This window comes from Nannobrachium achirus, assembly GCF_963921795.1.
Source record: "Nannobrachium achirus genome assembly, chromosome: 19".
NCBI classification, from domain to species: domain Eukaryota; kingdom Metazoa; phylum Chordata; class Actinopteri; order Myctophiformes; family Myctophidae; genus Nannobrachium; species Nannobrachium achirus.
Window position 1 is genome coordinate 21,228,183 of NC_137826.1, and position 17,598 is coordinate 21,245,780.

Below are 17,598 nucleotides of genomic sequence, written 5' to 3' on the forward strand. Positions count from 1 at the left end.
GGTTAAGTGGTCCTCAAACATTTACCCCTAAATTAATGTGAAATGTGAAAACAGGTTAACTATTGAAAAATAGTAGATACACAAGCTCACAGCGTGGCACAGAGTGCCGCGCTGTGAGCTTGTAGATCTGCTATTTTTGAAAAATCGTGAAAATCTGTGCAAGAAACCTATGTTTCCATGTCAGTGGTGCTCAAACCTTTTCATGTGAAGGACTCCCAAAATGATATGTATCTGGCCACGGACCCCCATCTAAAAATATTTAGTTCCAGGGACCCCCACAGAAGCAAAATTTGAGTTACAAACGTTCTCTTAAAATAATACATATATTCAAAGATTTTCACACATTTTCATGACTTTTCAAAAATAGCCAGGGACCCTCACACAAGAATTGTGTTCTTCATAAAGACTTCATTAATAGCAAAATTCGTTTTGAAAACGATCCTACCAGCCCCCATGTGAGCTTGTAGATCTGCTCTCGTCCGTGTGTTGTGTATCTCATCATGTTTAAACCAGGTTTATATTCGCCTGATTTCCAGTTTCCACCACCATTTCATTCAAAACAGACCCTGCTTTGCTTGTTTCTGCCCACCGATCTGGCAACGTCAGCTCCTCCAACGGGGCGTTACGTTTATGAATGGAATGACGTCACGTAGAGTTACTACTACTATTGGGCTTTTAAGCCGTGACATCATTTTGTAGGCAGAGGAGAATCTGCCCCCAGAGCATTTTCTATCCCTCGCTATTTAAAAAAACAACGACTAAAAAATAACGACTAAAGTATAATTCTAACACTTTCCTTTCAACAACAAAGAGAAGAAAATGTGTAAATAGTAAAAATAGTAAAAAGATTCACGGAAACTGGGGGCAGAAATTCTCCTCTGCCTACAAAATGATGTCATACTTAACAGCAGGATAGAGCATCGCAGTGGGCGTGGTTTTCTGGGGTCACTTAATATTCCCCATTCATTTTCGCCATAGACTTTTACAAAAATATTTATAACAATTATGTTAAGACTCGAACCGAGCCATCCAGGATGGAGGTGAATCATGACCATACAACCTTTTTTTCTATGAAAAGAACATTTTGAAAATCGTTAAACAAAGGGTTTATTAAATGTAGTATATCAAATAATGTAATATTAAAATATGTTTTCACATAGGATCAAAGGTTATATGATCATGATTCACCTCCATCCTGGATGGCTCGGTTCGAGGCTTAACATAATTGTTATAAATATTTTTGTAAAAGTCTATGGCGAAAATGAATGGGGAATATTAAGTGACCCCAGGCATCCACTTCAAGCCCCCAGAACCCTGGGGGCGCCCTGAAACCAAAAGGACATGTTGGCCGTTTTGAGGTACTGCAGTTGGGTCTAATCTCATGAACGCGCATTTTGGCTCCACCCCCTCCACTCCAGACAGCTGAATCCTCTGTTCCTCTCCGGAGCGGAGAGCACCGCACCGCAGACCGCATTAAACCAGGAAATAACCATAGCGACTTCTTCTTATTACTTCTTATTCTGTGTTTATTAAATATAGATACCTTCCCGAATCTCTTAGTTACAACAATATTGTTCTTATAAAACTGTTGGTTTACTCATTAGTATTAGTTATTACGATTTTCGCGTTTTGTCATCTTGACAGAGGCTGTCTGCCATTGACTTTGCATTGGGTTCTGAAAAGTCCGATCTTTTTTTTAAATAGAAGCTTTACGTGAAATGTTAATGAAGATTTACTATCAAAATGGAATTTAAATGCGATACATACATGGTTTGATAACCCACAAGTAGGCGAAAGCCATTTCTGAGTAGGCCTGTCTGTCTCATAGTTATAAGTGGGTCTGTCTCATGGCCTGTCTCCATCACTCTGTCTGTGACACTTACAAATGCGTAATTAAATGTATTCATTTTGGACAAAGTGCATCTAATGCATAGAGTATATATATATAATATCTAATGTGGATTTCAAAGAATGTCTCTATATGTCAAGACACTGTCATCTAATAAAAATACTCTATTTCAGACTGTAGCTACTATATGAATTATATTTAAACTTGTTTCTGGAACAGAACACAACTCTAGGCTTGTCTAGAACAGACCAGTAACTTTAACTATGACTCGTTTCACCCAAGGAATCCATGCAAAATGCTAAGATTACCACACTGAATGACAACACAGGTTCATATTGTAAATCAGGGGTCTTCAACGTTTTCAGGCAACGGACCCAGATGAGATGGAGATGAAGCAGGGACCCCCACAACCTTTTCATAGATTCCATATAGTTTAATCGCCTGACCGCACAATCATCAGTGTATTTTGGATTCATGTCAATTTGTGTTTTCAGATATTTAACCACTTGAACCGTCAATACTTAATAAGCTTCACTTTCACTCTGTAATTAGTCTGCTCTTTTTCCCCTCTACACCAAAGCCCTTTGCCAAAAATAGCAGATCTACAAGCTCACAGTGAGCTTGCAGATCGGCTATTTTTGGCTAAAGTTCTCAGAATAAGGACACTAGGGTTCAAGTGGAATAGAAAAAAGTTTCTATCACACAAAGATTTGGAGGACCCCCTATAGTAACTCTGAGGACCCCCTAGGGGTCCCGGACCCCCTGTTGAAGACCCCTGTTGTAAATAATGGGAGAGTCCAAAATACCACTTCTATCCAAAGCAAGAACTTATGTCATGATAGTTGATAAACAAGTGAGCATGCAACATTGGAACTGGAGCACTCACTGTACACTCAATCAGTGTACAGTGATACAATTGTCAACCCACCTAAAATCATTTTCAGTTTATACAGCTGGAGATACAGACACCTGTTGCTGTACACATACTCTTATGGTAATGATTGCTATCAGAATATAGAGCTTTATTATAATTATACATTGTTCATACCATGTTGAAAATACATTTCTGAAACAACAGAATATACATTCCCAGCCAATTCCCAGCCAGCCAGATCATCTTTTTGATCATATTCCATCACATTATTTGAATACATACTAATACACTGTACTGTGTGTATAAACCATAACAGTTAATTTCATAGAGGTATACATTAACTAATTTACCTCAGAAACTTCAAGCAATGGACTTGGTTATTAATATGGATTCCACTTTGGTAATCTATTCCAGTGTTTCTCAAACTTTCACATTTTCAAGGTCTCCCCTTAACTCTTTACAGCATACAAATGGAACCAAATTAACCAAATGTTGGTTCCATTTGTACACTGTCAGTATACACTTGTATAGACCCCACAGAGTCCCTGGAATCCACTTTGAGAACCACTGATCTATTTGAAATGCATTCTGTTTGTTTGTTTACAGTGGTCTTCAACGTTTTCAGGCCAGGGACCCCCAAACTGATGGGGAGATGGAGCAGGGACCCCCTACCTTGGGGGTCCCTGCTCCATCCAACATGCATGTACAAGTGCATGGCTGTACCACTTCCATTTATAAACATACCTTAATAACTGAGAACCAATGTCAATACTATCAATCTATCACTAACAATCTGTCAATTGCACAATAATCATGTATACAAGCTATTCAAAAGAGACAGAATCATGTCTTTTTGTTATATTTAAAGACAAATTATTATTTTTCTTTCTTTTTTTAAATAAAAAAAAATATATATAACGTTTTTTTTTTTTTCAACAATTTCGCGGACCCCCTGCAGTGTCCCCGCGGACCCCCTAGGTTAAACCATGAAATACACAATGGTTAATTAATTCAACGTGGAGTTACACTTCCAGGCGATGCCTCAGTCCAGCGGGACGTATCGTAAGATCGAATCCGAGCAGAGTGCTTCTCAACCGGGGAGAGGAGCTGTACTGGGCGGCGTTTCCCTTTCTTCCCCACTAGAGAGCGTTTCTCAACCGTCTAAACAAACAGAGCTCGTACTCGCGGCGCTCGTTCATGACTTGAGCCCCAGCGCGTTCACAGTGGCAGTGCTCGTTCATGACTTTGTGCCCAAGCGCGTCCATGAACAAATTCGATGACGCAAAATGCGTCACAGTAGACCCACTACGTCACGTTTTACTACCCGGATGGAGGGGTGAAAACGCCTCATGCGCTGGGTGAGCAACTCAATGCAAGTGGACGGGCGGGGATATATGTGTCCTCTCTATTAATATTATAACTCTATGTGAGGAGTTGGCATAGGGAGTTGGAGGTGACTTGTCTTGTTTTCATCCTGTTTAAATCACCACGTGGATCTGCGTGGATCCTTGTGGAATTAACGGTTCCCTCGTGGAGCGTGGATTCATTCATTCCGTGGATTCATTCTTCCATTCATTGTGGTGAGTTCAACTTTAAAGTATTTCCTAGCTTCTTTGATTGATTGATTGACGACGTTATTAGAAGAAGTTTGCATAGGAAAAGGTACAGTTTCATGAAGGTACAGTTCACTGGTACAAGGTCAACTAAAAGGAGATCCTAAAAAGACTAAGCTTATTTATTTCCACAGGAAACCATTAAAGTATCTCATATAACATTGAATGACAGACGAATAGAACACAGTACTATGCAGTAGATATAGTCAGGGAAAAAAGGGGAAAACATTTTTATATTAATAAAATAAAAACATACAGTTTTTGATTGATTGATTGATTGATTGATTGATTGATTGATTGATTGAAGACTTTATTAGAAGTTTGCATAGGAAAAGGTACAGTTTCATGACGGTACAGTTCACTGGTACAAGGTCTACTAAAAGGAGATCCTAGAAAAGACTAAGCTTATTTCCATTAAACCATTGAAGTATCTCATAAAACATTGAATGACAGACGAATAGAACACAGTAGCCTACTATGCAGTAGATATAGTCAGGGGAAAAAAATGTATTTTAATAAAATAAAAACATACTGTAGGTAAATACAAAGTCACTATGTCACTATGATGTCACTATGTCACTATGATGTCACTATGTCACTGATGACCCTCTGCGCTGCAGCTCAGCCTCTCTGCTGTAGTAAAAACAACAAACACACTTTATCAGATAAAAACAGATTATGAGATAAAGTTTATCTCATAAAACACTCTTTGTTTTGGTGAGCAGAGAAAGTGTGTTTGGTGTTTGTCATGGATCAGGATTCACCTCGGTTTGCGGACGCGACTTCAAAAGCGTCTACAAACTACACAAACATTCACATTTCACAAACACAGTGCTTTCTGAAGTCACAACTCATTGTACATCTTGGCCGGTGTTGTATAATTACCCGGGACCTCCGTGTTATTTAATAAGGAGCATTTTTATCCTGGTATATCTTTCTGTTTTCCCCATGGATTTCCTGGTCTTCCCCATGCGCACCAACGCCATCTATTGAACACTGAGATGTGGGTGGAAATCCAAAACAGAAAGATATCGGATAAAAATGCTCCTTATTAAATAACACGGAGGTCTCGGGTAATTATACAACGCCGGCCAAGATTTGCAATGAGTTGTGACTTTCTAAAGCACTTTGTTTGTGAAATGTGAAGGTTTGTGTAGTTTGTAGACGCTTTTGAAGTCGCGTGCGCAAACCGAGGTGAGTCCCCATCCATGACGACAACGGTCGTGTTATCAACGACCGTCATGCTGCAGCGCAGTGGATCAGTGCAGGGACGTGCTGGGCCCCTGATTCAGCCCAGGAAAAAGAGTTGTAGAGGCCCTCATTGCGCACTATGGAGAGATCTCTCTCTATAGCGCTGCTGCTGCTACTCAAAGATTTGCCATTTCAGATCATGACAAGTGACAAGCCAGTGGGCCAATTACTGTACATGAGTTATATTTCGTCGTTGTCGGGTGGAAACCTTGCATGTCCAAAACCGTTTGTTTTGTATTTATCATTTTAAAAATGATTTAAACTAATGAAAACAGCCGATCTTCACTACTTTTGTGCGACGGCCTTGTATGATGAAGCAGGGCTTTGCTTTGCGAAACAATTTACAAATTTGAAACTTGGAGATACGAGGTTTCTGCCCGACAAGTGACGATTTACTTTGTTGGCCGCCCAGCCCCCAAAATGGAACGAAAGCCGACATTTTGTTTGTATTTATTTTTTCCTAATGGCCGGCCTGGACCGGCCGGGAATGAACCGGCCGTTCGGGAGTTGTCCCGCTTTTCCCAATGGCCAGCACGTCCCTGCGTCAGTGACATAGTGTTAATGAGAACTCATTCTAAGGCCGCAATCACACATTATGCGTGAGACATCTTCTCTGTATCGTTTGAGAATGGGGGGGTGAGGGGAGTGGGTCCAATACATTCTCTATGTAAATCACGTGGTTTCATGTCGTTGCCGTGTCTCTTGTTCAACCGAAGGCTGTCTTTTGGCCAAGAGATTTGCAAGAGACAAAAAAAAGAAAAAACTCGTGACCTCAATTAGCCCGTAGCTATGCCCCTCCCAAAAACCTTTTGTCCAATGCTAGCTTAGAATAACTTCCTGGCAACCTAGCCCAAGCCTACCCTCCCCTGCCCCTTCTTTGTATATACTTTCTGTTTGTTTAGACTTAGGCTACTGTTTTCTTTTTTTTTTGTTCTTTCTTTTTTTTTCTTTACATATCTACTGCATAGTACTGTGTTCTATTCGTCTGTCATTCAATGTTATATGAGATACTTTAATGGTTTCCTGTGGAAATAAGCGTAGTCTTTTCATGGATCTCCTTTTAGTAGACCTTGTACCAGTGAACTGTACCGTCATGAAACTGTACCTTTTCCTATGCAAACTTCTAATAAAGTCTTCAATCAATCAATCAATCAATCAATCAATCAATCAATCAATCAATCAATCAACAGCCTTGGCAAGCTGCCGGTTGCTAAGCTAGCATTGGACAAAAGCTTTTAGGGGAGGGGCATAGCTACTGGCTAATTGAGAATGAATTGGACCCACCCGCCCTCCCCTCATTCTCAGACCATACGGACACGATACGGACACGATACGGACACGATAGCTGTCTCAAATGTTTGGACGGAGCCTGATGCTATGAAGCAGAGATAGACTTTTCCCTTTGTGTTGTTGTTGGCTTTATGCTGGCTCTCTGCATTGATTGATTGAATAGTTTCTTATCAGTTGTCAGTGTAAAAGCCCAGTTCAGTTCAGATCAGATCAGATCCAAAGTCTACTGATAGGATTTAAAGTTTTGTTTACATTGAGCTCCTTTGGGCTCAGTTCACTTTTTTAGCCCCTTTTCCACAGACCCAACACCACACCACACCACACCACACCACACCACACCACACCACACCACCCACTTGTGCCAGGTTTTCCACTACAAGGACCTGGGTAGAGTGGTGTGAAAGTGGTACTAAACGTGGTACTAAAAAGTATCCGGTCTAGAGCAGGTGAGCTAGGCCAAACAGGGCCAAACACTTCATAATGACTGATCACTCACTGACTTTTCATTTAGGATATAGTTGTAATACATGATAATAGATTTTATTGTGTTATAACCACTATTATAATCTATTATAGTGTATTATAATCACAGTTATAATCCATTATAGTGTATTATAATTATCACAGTAATACATTAATACTTTATATTGTATTATAATCACAGTTAAAAGGGTCAATTTGTTTCTTACCGATAGGGGTACTTTTGTGTAATGGAAAATATAGATATTTTTATGTGGTGTGTGTGTGTGTATGTGTGTGTGTGTGTGTGTGTGTGTGTGTGTGTGTGTGTGTGTGTGTGTGTGTGTGTGTGTGTGTGTGTGTGTGTGTGTGTGTGTGTGTGTGTGCGTGCGTGCGTGCGTGCGTGCGTGCGTGCGTGCGTGCGTGCGTGCGTGCGTGCGTGCGTGCGTGCGTGCGTGCGTGCGTGCGTGCGTGCTGCGTGCGTGCGTGCGTGCGTGCGTGCGGGGCTATGACAGTGATGAGCAGGATAACATTGTTGTTGCAGATAAATAATAATGTGGGATGTTTTCAGAATCCGCTTCATTTTCACATTCCATGTCTGAATGTTGTGATCACATGACTCTGTTTACACAGAGTTGATGTCTTGGTACATCTTGGGCATTGATTGATTGATTGATTGATTGATTGATTGATTGATTGATTGATTGATTGAAGACTTTATTGTCAGTTTGCATAGGAAAAGGTACAGTTTCATGACGGTACAGTTCACTGGTACAAGGTCTACTAAAAGGAGATCCTAGAAAAGACTAAGCTTATTTCCACTGGAAACCATTTAAGTATCTCATATAACATTGAATGACAGACGGATAGAACACAGTACTATGCAGTAGATATAGTCAGTACATTTTAAAGGATGCTATGCTAGGGAACCACACTCCTTTAAGGCCTTCGGTAGGGCGTTCCACATTTTGGTGGTATAGCAGAAGAACGAGTTTGACCCTTTGTTTGAGGTGACTTTGGGTTGAACGTGAACTGTGGCGCTGCCTCTGGTGTTGTAATTGTGGACGTCCTTAACGTTTACAAAGTATTTTGCCAAGTACATGGGTATCTTAGTGGTGTAGTGTATCTTGTACACCAGTATTTAGTCAGGTACATGGGTATCTTAGTGGTGTAGTGTATCTTGTAGACCAGTATTTAGTCAGGTACATGGGTATCTTAGTGGTGTAGTAGTGTATCTTGTACACCAGTATTTAGTCAGGTACATGGGTATCTTAGTGGTGTAGTGTATCTTGTACACCAGTATTTAGTCAGGTACATGGGTATCTTAGTGGTGTAGTGTATCATGTACACCAATATTTAGTCAGGTACATGGGTATCTTAGTGGTGTAGTGTATATTGTACACCAGTATTTAGTCAGGTACATGGGTATCTTAGTGGTGTAGTGTATCTTGTAGACCAGTATTTAGTCAGGTACATGGGTATCTTAGTGGTGTAGTGTACCTTGTACACCAGTATTTAGTCAGGTACATGCCCACTGAGCATTTTGAGGTGTAAAAGTTGCCTAATAGTCGTGTTTTAATCTTCTACACCACGCGTTGAAAATCAGTGTTGTAAAGGTATAGATTTGATATTTTTGACTAGTTGTTTAGTCGGCTATATTTACACGGGTTGCTACATAGACCACTATTAGTCGGATACAAAAAGTCTACATTTCGCCGTTAGCGGCCGTCGAAAGTAGTGAAAAGTAGGGCGACGGTGAGATTCGATCCAGGGATCTCCCGCGACGCTATCCACTCGGCCATCAATGCTGATATGATAGTATAGACTTTCTGGCCGTATTAAAAGGTGACATTGCCCACCTGTGTTCATTTTAGGGTAGTGCGCATTGTTGAGGAAACTACATGTATTGGGCGCCTAATAAGGCTATAGCGATTAGATTACAATTATTTTGTTTAATCAATACGTATGTGGCGGGGGCGGCGCCGCGGCTGTGTTTGACTGTGTGTGTTGCTGTCAGAAATGTAATTCAGAGTAGCTGCAGTAGCGTCTGGACGTTTCCACTTTACAGTGAGTGACTACACACAATCACGGTAACACTCTACCGGCTTACCGCGCCTTAGTAGCCTACCAAGGATAACTTGTACATGGTCTAAAGATAGTCGTTGAAAAGCTGTATTTAAAACGACTACACCCAGACCGTCCAGACGTATACCTTATAGTGATGAATGGCTATTAAAATAATTTTACACCAATATTTCGAGATCAGTTCTGCAACGTGGAGTTGTTTTTTTAAAGAAATGTTTATTGAAATATGGATTAAATCTAATTGTCTAAATTCGGTGTAAATATAAACGTTGATACGGCGACTATAATTAGTTGGCTAAATCACGGCTAGATCTAAACTATACTTAATAATGATCAACGGATATTATAATTATGTTAGTCCAATATTAGGAGATCAGTTAAGCACCTTAGTGTTGTTTTTTTTAATAAATTGTTATCGAATCATGGAATAAATTGCAAAGTATATTTTCGGTGTGAATATAACCGGAATCTAGCCGGGTGAAATTAAGGTTAAAAAAAAACTAGTCGTGTAAAACACGACTATTGCTCAGTGGGTGGGTATCTTAGTGGTATAGTGTATCTTGTAGACCAGTATTTAGTCAGGTACATGGGTATCTTAGTGGTGTAGTGTATCTTGTAGACCAGTATTTAGTCAGGTACATGGGTATCTTAGTGGTGTAGTGTATCTTGTAGACCAGTATTTAGTCAGGTACATGGGTATCTTAGTGGTGTAGTGTATCTTGTAGACCAGTATTAAGTCAGGTACATGGCTATCTTAGTGGTGTAGTGTATCTTGTACACCAGGCCCATTGCAAGTTGCTGTACTATGTCATCTACTCTGAGCCACCCCACTCTTAACTGGTGAGTAGAAGAAGGCTAGAAACACAACCACGCTAAGGACTACAAACCATGGATTGACATCTAGACCTACTGTACACAGTATGAAACAGAGCTGATACCTTTAAATGCATTTTGAGGAAAATAATGCTGCTATTTGTACCCTGTATATGTATAAAATGTCACAATGCGACATAGCTCTGTTTACACAATGCTGTACCCCCTCCAACTGTGTATTGAGAGGGTAACATGACACTGTGTCAAAGGTAGATAGATACCTTTATTATCCCAAGGGGGAAATTCAGTTGTCCAGTAGTAGCACAGCAGTATACAGTTATTTACAAAGTTACAGAGACGTAAGAAAAAAATAGATAAGAGGGAAAGAAACAAAAGAACAAAAAAAGAGCAGTACAGTACCAATAAAGAGAAGGTGCATCAATAGAGGGGGCGAATAATATATAAGTATATATACATAAAGTGTTAAACAAAGCAAAAATACTCAGAAACTACCAACACAAACTAATAGTGCAATGTCAAAAATCAGTGCGAAAAAAGAAGAAACTAGGAAGCGTGTCACCGCAAGACGCACATGAGCACTCTTCCTGGACGGTCCTTTTAGGTCAAAGTCAATACAGCAATAGTTCCTTAGAGGTCAATGTCAATACAGCAATGGTTCCGTCAGTCTAAGTTAGGAAGGGAGACCTTTTCAAGCGTCCGTTATGTGTCTCGTTGTACAGCTTAAGGGCAGCCGGTACAAAAGATTTTCCTAATCTCTCACATCTCCGTCCTGGGTAGGTAAAGCGGTCGTTTCCTCTCTTACTCCAGTAACTGGTGATCTCTAGATGGAGGGGGTGGGAGGAGTTCTCCAAGATGGAATCCAGCTTCCTCGCTGTTAGGGTTGGGTATCGTCGGCGATACTTTTAATGGTATCGATTCACTGAAACGATACTATCGAGTATCGGTTCACGTAAAAACGAACGATACCTTGTTTTGATACTTTTGAATGCACCCCTTGCCGGTCGCATCTGTAACAGTTGGGCTACTGAAAGTTTAATGACTGCTTTAGTAGGTTACACTCGTTACTGTGAAAATAGCCGAGAATAGCCTATAATGTTTATTATTATGATAACTAGCCTACAGCCCCTTGGTGTGAAGCAGACAGACTGTGATGTTGCTCTCTCTGGAACTGCCCCCCTCCCCCTCACTCCATCTCTGCTTGCAGGCAGTTGGGACTGGGAGTGCGCTGCTTGTTGACGCCCATTTGTGATGTAAATCGCATCACAGGACAGCCACCTACAGGCCAAAATTTGGGAAAATATTTTAAACATTTGGGGATTATGAGAAGTAGAGACACATCTGAAGGTGATAAAGTTGATGTTGGGCAAGGTACATGCGTTATTGATTTTTGTATTATGTTTTTTAGACAATTGAACAACTGCTGAACGTGGAGTTACAGACACACAATTTTTTGGGGCGATTCTAATTAAGGTTGAGGGATGATCCAACGTCTATAAAATAGCCCATAGAAAAAGGCAAATAATAATAATAATAATAAATAAAAAGTATCGAAAATGGGATCGAAAAAGGTATCGTATCGATTCCCAGGTATCGAAAAAGGTATCATATCGATTAAAAGGTGAACGATACCCATCCCTACTCGCTGTGCGCACCCTGGTTACTTCCTCCACCCCCTGCAGAGAGGACCCAGCGACAGAGCCGCGACCGAGTATTTCCCGGTGAATCTGTGCGCAACGGTGGGGGCTTGGGAGTGTGGGGACCACGCACCACTGACTATTGCTGATGATGGAGAGCTTAATTAGCCTTTATGTATTGAAAATGAGAGGCACTCTTGCCGATTTAGTAATAGACTCGTCGCCAATTGCAAGATATTTAAAAGTTATTTGGGGCCATGATGATGATGATATCCTTTTCTTCCCACAACTATAGACTAAGGATTTATATTGTCTGTGTTATTGTTTACAACCACTGAAGATTGGCAAGATTCACTCGTTTTTAGTAGGCTATAGTGTAGGCTTAGAAGAAGCCTTTTCAGAAGTTAATTTAATGTTTTCCATTTAATGATTTCCTTTATCCTCATCTAATCTTGCGCTAATTAATGCACCATATGCAGGCTGTTTAAAGGCCGTGTAGGCTTTTCAGAAGTTAGTTGAATGTTTTCCATTTGCGCTAATGCACGCAACTGTTTTCGCCAGGTTTTAAGGTCTTATTTTAGTTGTTTCTCATAAGCTCGCAACCCTCCTTGCCCATCGGCCCCCACCTTTGCGCACAGATTCACCGGGAAATACTCGGTCGCGACAGAGCCTGCTTTCTTCACCAGTCTGTTTAGGTTAAACGTGTCACCTGCTCTGTTGTTGCCACCCCAGCATGTTATACCAAAAAAGAGGACACTTGCCATGACAGACTGATAGAACATCTGTAGCATCCTATTGCACACCCCAAACGATCTCAGTCTTCTCAGGAGGAACAGCCTGCTTTTCCCCTTGCTGTGAATCGCCTGTGCATTGTCCGACCAGTCCAGTGAACTATTCAGGTGTACTCCGAGGAATTTGTAGTTATCCACGAGCTCAACTACCTCACCGTTGCCCTGCCCTGACTGTGGTGAGCTCCATCTTCGTGTCTTGCATCCAGTGGCTAACCAAGAGCCACATTCTGAACCTTCATGTTCATCCAGTAGAGTGTACTTCTCTCACTTGAACTCTCCTGACCGTGTACTTCTTAAAGTTGTTCCTGTACTTCTCTGGAACAATGACCTCTCACTCAGCACTTATGCTGTTTTGGATGATGGCTCTGCTCGTTCTATGATCCTACCTGCAGCAGTCCAGCATCTTCAGTTGAAGGGGAAGAAGGAGGTACTTGCTCTCCACACTATTAAATCAGACCTCTCAAAAATTGAGGGGAAGAGTGTGCAATTCAAGATCTCTCCCATATCGACACCGACAGTCAAATACCCAATCGAACATGCTTTCACAGCCGGTGAAATCACTCTCCCTGACCAAACCTATCCTGTTGAGTCTCTGAAGCATCGCTACCTACATCTGAGAGATGTCCCACTTCAGTCTTTCCGTAATGTCCAACCTTTGGTCCTGATTGGCTCTGACAATGCCCACCTAATAGGGCCTACAGAGCCTATGAGAAGAGGCACTCAGGGAGGACCCATACACAGCTAGGATGGACCCTCCAAGGCCATGAGGGTTTATCTGACCATTATACCCCAGCGCCTCCTGTCCGGACACGTCCGCTGCATCCTGTCCCGAAGCCTCGTGTTCAGAGGCGTCTGATGCCTCCTGTCCCGGCACTTTGTGTCCTGATGAGCCCGGCATCCCCTGTACCGGTGAGCCCAGCGCCCCCTCTCCTAGAGTCCTCAGTCCAGGTGCCCACAGCAACCACGAATACACGCCCAAAGTATGCTCCAAAGCCGCCTTCTGAGCCAGCGGTTTTACATTCTGTGCGCCCCCACCTGCATCATCGTCCTCCGGGGCGGCCCCGCTGGGACCACCGACCTTCCCTGTGGGTCCACTCCTCTGGGTGCCCTCTGGGCCCTACACCAAGGAAGCGCCAGCGACTACCCATGCAGCTCCCCTCCAGCGGTTATCCGCCACAGTGGTCGTGTCGATGGCCACAGTCTCCAGCGTGGCCCCAACCATCTGGCCACACTGGGGCCGCCAGTCCTGCTCCTAACCGGCCTCCGGGCCGCCCGCCTGAGGTCAAGACCCCTTCACATGCCCAAAGATCTGGTCGGCACGGGGCGGCTGAACGCCTCCCTTCACAAGCCCCAATGTGTGTTCCATGGGGCGGCGGAACGTCCCTCTACCAAAACAATTTCTGAACCTGAACTGACCAGTTGAACCTTTTCACTCTACCTATAGTCCCGACAGCATCAGAGACAATTCCCTTATTTCACACTAGCTGAGCTACTGTGGGGGCGGCTGTTGTGAATTTTCCCCATGCTGTCGAAATGGCAGCCTCTGGTGGCCAGGTCCCCGTCACTGCCCCACCAATAATGGACAGGTGTCAGCCATAACTGATTCGAAGTTGTCAACCAATGCCTGTCTGGGTGTGCCCCCTATACAAACTCTCACACACACTCCAGTATTCAGTCACCAGCCAACCCAGTTCCCAGCTCCATGCCATGCAGCCATGCGTACATGACAAATGTAAGCTTTGTTCTATTGTTTATTTACTCTGATTTACTTTACTTTACAATATGATTTACTTTGGATTTGTTTGGTTTAAAGGCTGTTTATTAATTGCTTCCATTTGTTTGTGTTTCTCTGCCAGAACATGGCTACTGCATTGGAGAAATAAATATCATGTCAATTTGCAGTACTGTTTCATGTCACTTCATTCTCTTTTACGGGAGAACCTTGGGTGGTCAGCTATTCCAAATTACAACTAGCAAAACTTTCAATATGGTGACTACCAGAGGAACTGGTAGGAAATCTGGAGGTCTCAGTTGGAGCTGTTACCCCCGCGACCCGATTCCGGATAAGCGGTTGAAGATGGATGGATGGAGGGTCCCCAGATGTTTAGCTAAATGTTAACATTGTTTACCAACATACATTATATGTGTATACAGGGTATCTGCACATTTATAAAGTGACTTATTTATAAAGTGATTTATTAAGGAATCTTTTAGTACCGTTGGTCAAACTTTGGTCAAATTGTCAAATATTAGAGGCAGAAATTGTAAAAATAGCAGATCTACATGCTCACAACGGCGTTGTGAGCATGTCCCCAGTTCAAATATGATTATTTTGGGGGTCCCCAGTTCATAATATGATTATTTGGGGGGTCCCCAGTTCAAATATGATTATTTTGGGGGTCCCAGTTTAAATATGATTATTTTGGGGGTCCCCAGTTCATAATATGATTATTTTGGGGGTCCCAGTTTAAATATGATTATGTTGGGGGTCCCCAGTTCAAATATGATTATTTTGGGTGTCAGGGCCTGAAAAGGTTGAGAAGCCCTGCCTGACAGGACAAATGGACCCTTACAGCTCTGTGTATTGAGAGGGTAACATGACACCGGGTCAAAGGTCATTAGGGTTTGAAGCTTCAAGTAGACACACGCACACACGCACGCACGCACGCACGCACGCACGCACGCACGCACGCACGCACGCACGCACGCACGCACACACACACACACACACACACACACACACACACACACAGTGAGAGGTTTTCCATTTTAAAATGCTCCACATTGTGGATGAGAATCAGCTTTATTTAAGTATTTATCACATCCATGTGCTTAAGGATTGCTATTAGGCCTGTCCTCTAAAAATCGACGAATCGACGCGTCGTTTTAAGCCCCGCGAATCGACGCCAATTGTTTGAGTCGAGGCGAAAATATATATATTTTTTATATCACCAGTTAGCCTACTACTGCGCTGCTGGACTGGTGTCATGTACTTCCAATGAGAAGTAGCAATTGGCGAACAGTTATTTATTGTCTCGCACCAGCGTAGGGGTGAAAGTGAGACAGAACGGCCAGAACGGTTCAGAACCGCCGCTTCGTTAAAACATTCGGAGACGGGAGGGTGTTCCGTTAAGAGGAGGAAGCACGCTGTCAAAATCCCAAATTAAATAACCTCCTGCCACAGCACAAACGCACGTCCACGAAGTAAACAATCTTCTTAAGTCAAATTAACATACACAAGTGTAGGCTACAAGTTACATTTTCTAATTAAAGTGCTTCTGAATTGTTCCAGTGTTGTAATCCATGATGAATGATTGTGTTTCGCTGTGTTTGCGTCCATGACATGTCCACACTGAGGGCTCTAGCTGGGAGCTGTGCCTCCACCTTTTTATGATCCGTTTCTGAAATGAATCCGTTCTCGACACTGACTCATTACTCTGTCAGTGCTCTGTGTCCCGCGACTGCGGGCTGGATCCCATCGTTCATTTAAAAGAGCTGTTCAAGAGAGCGGAATCGTTCGCGAATGTCTCATCTACTGCACGCTGCCGAGAGACGGGGCAGAGTTGAAACAGCGGAGATGTTTTATTTGTTTTAACGGTGTGTTATAACTCTATGGTTGTACACTGCTATGCAGATACCATTTGTGCTCGCGCACCGATATCACCGAAAACACTGTGTATTCAATTCATCTCTTAATGTATTATTGTATTATGTTGACGTGGTTTAAAGCAACACTTTTTTTTTAATTTTTTTATACAAAGTAGACTATAAAACGATTCGTCGACGCGTCGGATTAACCCCCGCGACTCGAATCGACTTCATAAATCCTGCGTCGAGGACAGCCCTAATTGCTATGTTGCTTTTTTTGTTGTTTAAGTTGGCTGTTACACTTAAGAGCATTGGCTGTGTTTGACACTTTATGAATATATTCCTTGTTCCCTTCTATTCTTCTAAATCTTCTATTTCCACTAGACAAACGTGGTGTGAGCTTGTAGATCTTCTATTTCCACTAGTTTGGGTCCCAGACAGACGTGTTGTGAGCTTGTAGATCTTCTATTTCCACTAGTTTGGGTCCTATAGACAAACGTGTTGTGAGCTTGTAGATATTCTATTTTCACTAGATTGGGTCCTATAGACAAACGTGTTGTGAGCTTGTAGATCTTCTATTTCCACTAGTTTGGGTGCTATAGACAAACGTGTTGTGAGCTTGTAGATCTTCTATTTCCACTAGCTTGGGTCCCAGAGAGACGTGTTGTGAGCTTGTAGATCTTCTATTTTCAGACAAATGTCTAATTTCTCTTTTGGGTTTAGAGCTTAAAGGTTTGGGAACCACTGACATAAAGTAACTATTTACTCAAGTACTCTACTTAAAGGAGTAGTTCACCACTTTTCAACCTGTCTTCATTGATAGTAAAATATGTTATTGTGTTTAATATGGTATAGATATCATTTTCAGTGTTAAACGTCAATGTCATGATGTTTTGAACAAATAACTAACGCAGGACAATGACGCTGAGAGATGCCAATCAGGTCACAATGTCCAGGATCCAGGATAACAAAATGATATTGCCAGGCCAGGATATCTGGCCTTGCTACTGGGACGAACAACACGAAAACATCTGACGCACACTGTTGGGCTTAATTGTCCAATCAAAATGTGACTAATGTATTCTGTAAACTCCATATATCTGTGAATCATTATGCTTTATACAGAGAGAAACTATGGGTGAAGTTGTTCTCTACTGTACTTGTACAGTACAATCTAAACTCGGACTATAATTTCAATACAACTAACTCAAAACCCAATTGCACTGGTGTGGACTCATTTCTTGTGTGGAGTACGTTATTATGGTTGGGAAAAACTGTTCATCAATATGGAATATGATTTCACATTTCCATCAATGGTCCATTCGATTGC